This window comes from Paramisgurnus dabryanus, unplaced genomic scaffold (genome assembly GCF_030506205.2).
Source record: "Paramisgurnus dabryanus unplaced genomic scaffold, PD_genome_1.1 h2tg000195l_1_33035__unordered_in_group0, whole genome shotgun sequence".
Taxonomy (NCBI): Eukaryota; Metazoa; Chordata; class Actinopteri; order Cypriniformes; family Cobitidae; genus Paramisgurnus; species Paramisgurnus dabryanus.
The window spans coordinates 20,001-27,500 of NW_027394106.1; positions in this window are offsets into that span (position 1 = coordinate 20,001).

Sequence of the window (7,500 nt, forward strand, 5' to 3'; positions counted from 1 at the left end):
CCGGGCTTAGGGTTAGAGAGGCGCGGGTTGGCTCGTTGGATAGGTCCGCTCCGGTAGAGCAACCGACCCAAGGGACGAGTCGATCCGACCCAAGGCGCCCGAGCTACGGGCGTTTAAAGGTCAGGCGGTGGTGCCCCGTATCTCGGCCGGGCTTGGGGTTAGAGAGACGCGGGTTGGCTCGTTGGAAAGGTCCCCTCCGGTGGAGCAACCGACCCAAAGGGCGAAGTCCTGGGACTTTGTGCGCCGGAGCTACGGGCGTTTAAAGGTCAGGCGGTGGTGCCCCGTATCTCGGCCGGGCTTAGGGTTAGAGAGACGAGGGTTGGCTCGTTGGAAAGGGCCGCTCCGGTAGAGCAACCGACCCAAAGGGCGAGTCGATCCGAGCAAAGGCGTCCGAGCTGCGGCCGTGGGAAAATCCGCGGAGGGACCGCCGTATCTCGGCCGGGCTTGGGGTTAGGGAGAAGCGGGTAGGCTCGTTCGAAAGGTCCCCTCGGGTGGAGCAACCGACCCAAAGGGCGAGTCGATCCGAGCAAAGGCGCCCGAGTTACGGCCGTTTAAAGGTCAGGCGGTGGTACCCCGTATCTCGGCCGGGCTTAGGGTTAGAGAGACGAGGGTTGGCTCGTTGGAAAGGTCCGCTCGGGTGGAGCAACAGACCCAAAGGGCGAGTCGATCCGAGCAAAGGCGCCCGAGCTGCGGCCGTTGGAAAATCCGGGGAGGGACCGCCGTATCTCGGCCGGGCTTAGGGTTAGAGAGAAGCGGGTTGGCTCGTTGGATAGGGCCGCTCCGGTAGAGCAACCGACCCGAAGGGCGAGTCGATCCGAGCAAAGGCGCCCGAGCTGCGGCCGTGGGAAAATCCGCGGAGGGACCGCCGTATCTCGGCCGGGCTTAGGGTTAGAGAGAAGCGGGTTGGCTCGTTGGATAGGGCCGCTCCGGTAGAGCAACCGACCCAAAGGGCGAGTCGATCCGAGCAAAGGCGCCCGTGCTGCGGCCGTGGGAAAATCCGCGGAGGGACCGCCGTATCTCGGCCGGGCTTAGGGTTAGAGAGACGAGGGTTGGCTCGTTGGATAGGGCCGCTCCGGTAGGGCAACCGACCCAAAGGGCGAGTCGATCCGAGCAAAGGCGCCCGTGCTGCGGCCGTGGGAAAATCCGGGGAGGGACCGCCGTATCTCGGCCGGGCTTAGGGTTAGAGAGACGAGGGTTGGCTCGTTGGATAGGGCCGCTCCGGTAGAGCAACCGACCCAAAGGGCGAGTCGATCCGAGCAAAGGCGCCCGTGCTGCGGCCGTGGGAAAATCCGGGGAGGGACCGCCGTATCTCGGCCGGGCTTAGGGTTAGAGAGACGAGGGTTGGCTCGTTGGATAGGGCCGCTCCGGTAGAGCAACCGACCCAAAGGGCGAGTCGATCCGAGCAAAGGCGCCCGTGCTGCGGCCGTGGGAAAATCCGGGGAGGGACCGCCGTATCTCGGCCGGGCTTAGGGTTAGAGAGACGAGGGTTGGCTCGTTGGATAGGGCCGCTCCGGTAGAGCAACCGACCCAAAGGGCGAGTCGATCCGAGCAAAGGCGCCCGTGCTGCGGCCGTGGGAAAATCCGGGGAGGGACCGCCGTATCTCGGCCGGGGAAAGGGTTAGAGAGACGAGGGTTGGCTCGTTGGATAGGGCCGCTCCGGTAGAGCAACCGACCCAAAGGGCGAGTCGATCCGAGCAAAGGCGCCCGTGCTGCGGCCGTGGGAAAATCCGGGGAGGGACCGCCGTATCTCGGCCGGGGAAAGGGCTAGAGGCTCGCGGGTAGGCTCGTTCGAAAGCTCCCCTCCGGCATAGCGACCGACCCGAAGGGCGAAGGCCCCGGACCCGAGGCGCCCGAGAAACGGCCGTGGGAAAATCCGGGCATAGACCGCCGTATCTCGGCCGGGGAAGGGGCTAGAGGCTCGCGGGTAGGCTCGTTCGAAAGGCCCCCTCCGGCGGAGCGACCGACCCAAAGGGCGAAGGCCCCGGACCCGAGGCGCCCGAGATACGGCCGCGGGAATTTCCGCGAGCTTCGACCGGACGTATCTCCGGCGGGCGGGGTCGCACGGACCCGAGGCCGGGCTCGTCGGAAAGCCCCGGGACGGACCTTTCGAACGAGACCGGCCGCGCGTCCGGGCGACCTCCGAGGCGGACGCTAGGGGCGCCGGAGCCCCGGACGAGCGAAAATTCCGCGACCACCCGCCCGTATCTCGGCCCGGGAAAGGGCCAGAGACTCGAGGGAGGGCTCGTTCGAAAGCTCCCCTCCGGCATAGCGACCGACCCGAAGGGCGAAGGCCCCGGACCCGAGGCGCTCCGAGAAACGGCCGTGGGAAAATCCCGCGGGGGTAGGCCGTATCTCGGCCCCGGAAAGGGCTAGCGACGCGCGGGTGGGCTCGTTCGAAAGGCCCCCCGCGGAGGAGCCACCCACCCGAAGGGCGAAGGCCCCGGACCCGGGGCGCCGGAGCAGCGCGGTAACGAAATTCGAATTTTCGACCGGAAGTATCTCGGGCCCCCGGGGTCGCACGGACCCGCGGCCGGTCTCGTCGGAAAGCCCCGGGCGAGACCTTTCCGACGAGCCCGGCCCCGAGTCCGTAGGACCTTCCCCGGCCGAGATACGGCGCCCGGCAGTTCATTGGCCGATATCTCGGAAACGGGGCGTCGTAGACGCTCCGTGGTATTGGTGACCTTGACGATGCCGGGTCAGACGAGTCGGCCGCGGGCACGGGCCCGGGGGCGCCGGCCGCCAGAGTCGGGTGGCTCGCGCACTTCCAGGCGGGCCGCTCGCGCACCTCCAGGCACCCCGACCCACTCGCCGAGGCCGACCGAGGTGCGCCGTCCCGGCCGCGGACCGGTCGGGGTCCCCTCTCGAAAGGGCAGTAGTGTGAACAGGTGCCATCGGGTATATAGGGGAAGGGGTCCTCTCGAACCAGGCCTTCGAACCCGCGCGAGCCTAGCCCGGCAAGGCTCACCCTCCCCGGCCACGGGTTCGGCCTCCGTCCCCCTGGAGGTCCGGCACCTCCAGGGTCCCCGACCCTGCCTCCCCTGCCCGAGGGGAGGCCTCCGAGGCGGGCCTGACAGGGCGGCCCTCCCTCCTGGAAGTCCGGTTCCTCCAGGGTCCCCGACCCTGCCTCCCCTGCCCGAGGGGAGGCCTCCGAGGCGGGCCTGACAGGGCGGCCCTCCCTCCTGGAAGTATGGTTCCTCCAGGGCACGCGTCCCTACCTCCGTAGCCCAGATGGGTGACTCCGAGGCGGGCCTGACAGGGCGGCCCTCCCTCCTGGAAGTCCGGTTCCTCCAGGGCACACGTCCCTGCCTCCTTAGCCCAGAGAGGTGACTCCGAGGCGGGCCTGACAGGGCGGCCCTCCCTCCTGGAAGTCCGGTTCCTCCAGGGCACACGTCCCTACCTCCGTAGCCCAGATGGGTGACTCGAAAGCGGGCCTGACAGGGCGGCCCTCCCTCCTGGAAGTCTGGTTCCTCCAGGGCACACGTCCCTGCCTCCTTAGCCCAGAGAGGTGACTCCGAGGCGGGCCTGACAGGGCGGCCCTCCCTCCTGGAAGTCCGGTTCCTCCAGGGCACACGTCTCTGCCTCCTTAGCCCAGAGAGGTGACTCCGAGGCGGGCCTGACAGGGCGGCCCTCCCTCCTGGAAGTCCGGTTCCTCCAGGGCACACGTCCCTGCCTCCTTAGCCCAGAGAGGTGACTCCGAGGCGGGCCTGACAGGGCGGCCCTCCCTCCTGGAAGTCCGGTTCCTCCAGGGCACACGTCTCTGCCTCCTTAGCCCAGAGAGGTGACTCCGAGGCGGGCCTGACAGGGCGGCCCTCCCTCCTGGAAGTCCGGTTCCTCCAGGGCACACGTCCCTACCTCCGTAGCCCAGACGGGTGACTCGAAAGCGGGCCTGACAGGGCGGCCCTCCCTCCTGGAAGTCTGGTTCCTCCAGGGCACACGTCCCTGCCTCCTTAGCCCAGAGAGGTGACTCCGAGGCGGGCCTGACAGGGCGGCCCTCCCTCCTGGAAGTCCGTTTCCTCCAGGGCACACGTCCCTACCTCCGTAGCCCAGATGGGTGACTCGAAAGCGGGCCTGACAGGGCGGCCCTCCCTCCTGGAAGTCTGGTTCCTCCAGGGCACACGTCCCTACCTCCGTAGCCCAGATGGGTGACTCGAAAGCGGGCCTGACAGGGCGGCCCTCCCTCCTGGAAGTCTGGTTCCTCCAGGGCACGCGTCCCTGCCTCCGTAGCCCAGATGGGTGACTCCGAGGCGGGCCTGACAGGGCGGCCCTCCCTCCTGGAAGTCTGGTTCCTCCAGGGCACACGTCCCTACCTCCTTAGCCCAGATGGGTGACTCGAAAGCGGGCCTGACAGGGCGGCCCTCCCTCCTGGAAGTCTGGTTCCTCCAGGGCACACGTCCCTACCTCCTTAGCCCAGATGGGTGACTCCGAGGCGGGCCTGACAGGGCGGCCCTCCCTCCTGGAAGTCTGGTTCCTCCAGGGCACGCGTCCCTACCTCCTTAGCCCAGAGAGGTGACTCCGAGGCGGGCCTGACAGGGCGGCCCTCCCTCCTGGAAGTCTGGTTCCTCCAGGGCACACGTCCCTACCTCCTTAGCCCAGATGGGTGACTCGAAAGCGGGCCTGACAGGGCGGCCCTCCCTCCTGGAAGTCTGGTTCCTCCAGGGCACACGTCCCTACCTCCTTAGCCCAGATGGGTGACTCGAAATCGGGCCTGACAGGGCGGCCCTCCCTCCTGGAAGTCTGGTTCCTCCAGGGCACACGTCCCTACCTCCTTAGCCCAGATGGGTGACTCGAAATCGGGCCTGACAGGGCGGCCCTCCCTCCTGGAAGTCTGGTTCCTCCAGGGCACACGTCCCTACCTCCTTAGCCCAGATGGGTGACTCGAAAGCGGGCCTGACAGGGCGGCCCTCCCTCCTGGAAGTCTGGTTCCTCCAGGGCACACGTCCCTACCTCCTTAGCCCAGATGGGTGACTCCGAGGCGGGCCTGACAGGGCGGCCCTCCCTCCTGGAAGTCTGGTTCCTCCAGGGCACACGTCCCTACCTCCTTAGCCCAGAGAGGTGACTCCGAGGCGGGCCTGACAGGGCGGCCCTCCCTCCTGGAAGTCCGGTTCCTCCAGGGCACACGTCCCTACCTCCTTAGCCCAGATGGGTGACTCGAAATCGGGCCTGACAGGGCGGCCCTCCCTCCTGGAAGTCCGGTTCCTCCAGGGCACACGTCCCTACCTCCTTAGCCCAGATGGGTGACTCGAAATCGGGCCTGACAGGGCGGCCCTCCCTCCTGGAAGTCTGGTTCCTCCAGGGCACACGTCCCTACCTCCTTAGCCCAGATGGGTGACTCGAAAGCGGGCCTGACAGGGCGGCCCTCCCTCCTGGAAGTCTGGTTCCTCCAGGGCACACGTCCCTACCTCCTTAGCCCAGATGGGTGACTCGAAAGCGGGCCTGACAGGGCGGCCCTCCCTCCTGGAAGTCTGGTTCCTCCAGGGCACACGTCCCTACCTCCTTAGCCCAGATGGGTGACTCGAAATCGGGCCTGACAGGGCGGCCCTCCCTCCTGGAAGTCTGGTTCCTCCAGGGCACACGTCCCTACCTCCTTAGCCCAGATGGGTGACTCGAAAGCGGGCCTGACAGGGCGGCCCTCCCTCCTGGAAGTCTGGTTCCTCCAGGGCACACGTCCCTACCTCCTTAGCCCAGATGGGTGACTCGAAAGCGGGCCTGACAGGGCGGCCCTCCCTCCTGGAAGTCAGGTTCCTCCAGGGCACACGTCCCTACCTCCGTAGCCCAGAGTGGTGACTCGAAAGCGGACGCGGGAGGGTGTACGTGGCGCACCCCCAGGCCGAAGAGAGGTCTCGTGAGCGGACGCGAGGGTGTACGACAGAAGGCCTGGAAGTCTCTGACTTCCAGGGTCACCGACCCTACCTCATGAGCCCGAAGAGGTGACTCGAATGCGGACGCGGGGGTGTACGTGGCGCACCCCCAGGCCGAAGAGAGGTCTCGTGAGCGGACACGAGAAGTACGACAGAGGGCCTGGAAGCAAAAGCGGGTGACTCGTGCACTTCCAGAAAAGGCAAAAGCGGGTGACTCGTGCACTTCCATAAAGCCGAAAAGAGGTCTCGTGAGCGGACACGAGAAGTACGACAGAGGGCCTGGAGGTAAAAGCGGGTGACTCGTGCACTTCCAGGGTCTCCGACCTTACGGCGCCTTCCGACGCGGGCGCCTCCTCCCGGACGAGCCACGGGAAGGGCCCCTTCTCTCAAGGGGCGGTCGTTTGAACAGGTGCCATCGGGTATATAGGGATGGGTGCCTCGAAGTGGACCTCCAGCGTCCTCCCTCCCTGCGACAGATCCCAAGAAAGGTCTGTGCGCGTCGGTGTGCGATGAACGAAAAACCGTTAAAAGAACTGGAACGGTTGGAACGGACGAAGGGCGTCTGATGTGAGGCAGCGCCCCGGGCGAGTGTCGGCCGAAGGCTCACAATTAAAGAGCTCATACCCGAAAGATGGGAAAAAACGATCCGCCCTGGATCATCAAGGCTAATGCCTAAAAACTAAAGCTACCTTGGGTGATGGAACTCGGCTACGGCCGCAAAACGATCCGCCCTGGATCATCAAGGCTAATGCCTAAAAACTAAAGCTACCTTGGGTGATGGAACTCGGCTACGGCCGCAAAACGATCCGCCCTGGATCAAGGCTACGGCCTAAAAACGGCAAAAAAAGATCCAAAAGTCCCTGGATCAAGGCGCTTCGGCTTAAAACCTGTGAAAAGATCCGCCCTGGATCAAGGCTACGGCCTTAAAACTGCTCAAAAGATCCGCCCTGGATCAAGGCTACGGCCTTAAAACTGCTAAAAAGATCCTAAAGTCTCTGGATCTAGGCTACGGCCTCAAAGACACACGTGTTGTGAGAAAAGATCCGCCCTGGATCTCCAGGCTACGGCCTCAAAGGTTCGACCCGACCATATATGCTCAGACACGGGCGAACACAAAAGCGTAACAACCCCTGTTGGAACCGTCGAAGGATCTCGGCGTCGGCCGTAAAACGGAAACCCCCCGGTCGTCGGTACGCGTGTGGCGGTCGAGGGCCCCCGGCCGCCGGTCGGGCGGGCGCGTGGATAGGTCTCCCGAGCGGTCAAGGAGTCCCGGAAGCCGGTCGGGCGAGCGGCCGGCCCCGGGGCACCCTACCCTCTCGGGCGCACCGACCCCACGCGTTTCGTCTCGGTCGGCGTCCGGGGTTCCGAGACACCCTTATGTATCTGTGTGACAGACGGAGTGGCACACCGTCTGCGGCGGGACAGGGCCGCCGACCGCGATGGAAGTCGAGTGTGGCGGCTTCCAGGGTCCAAGACCCTATAGACGGACGGAGTGGCGACCCGTCTGCGGCGGGCCAGGGCCGCCGACCGCGATGGAAGTCGAGTGGGGCGGCTTCCAGGGTCCAAGACCCTACAGACAGACGGAGTGGCGACCCGTCTGCGGCGGGCCAGGGCCGCCGACCGCGATGGAAGTCGAGTGGGG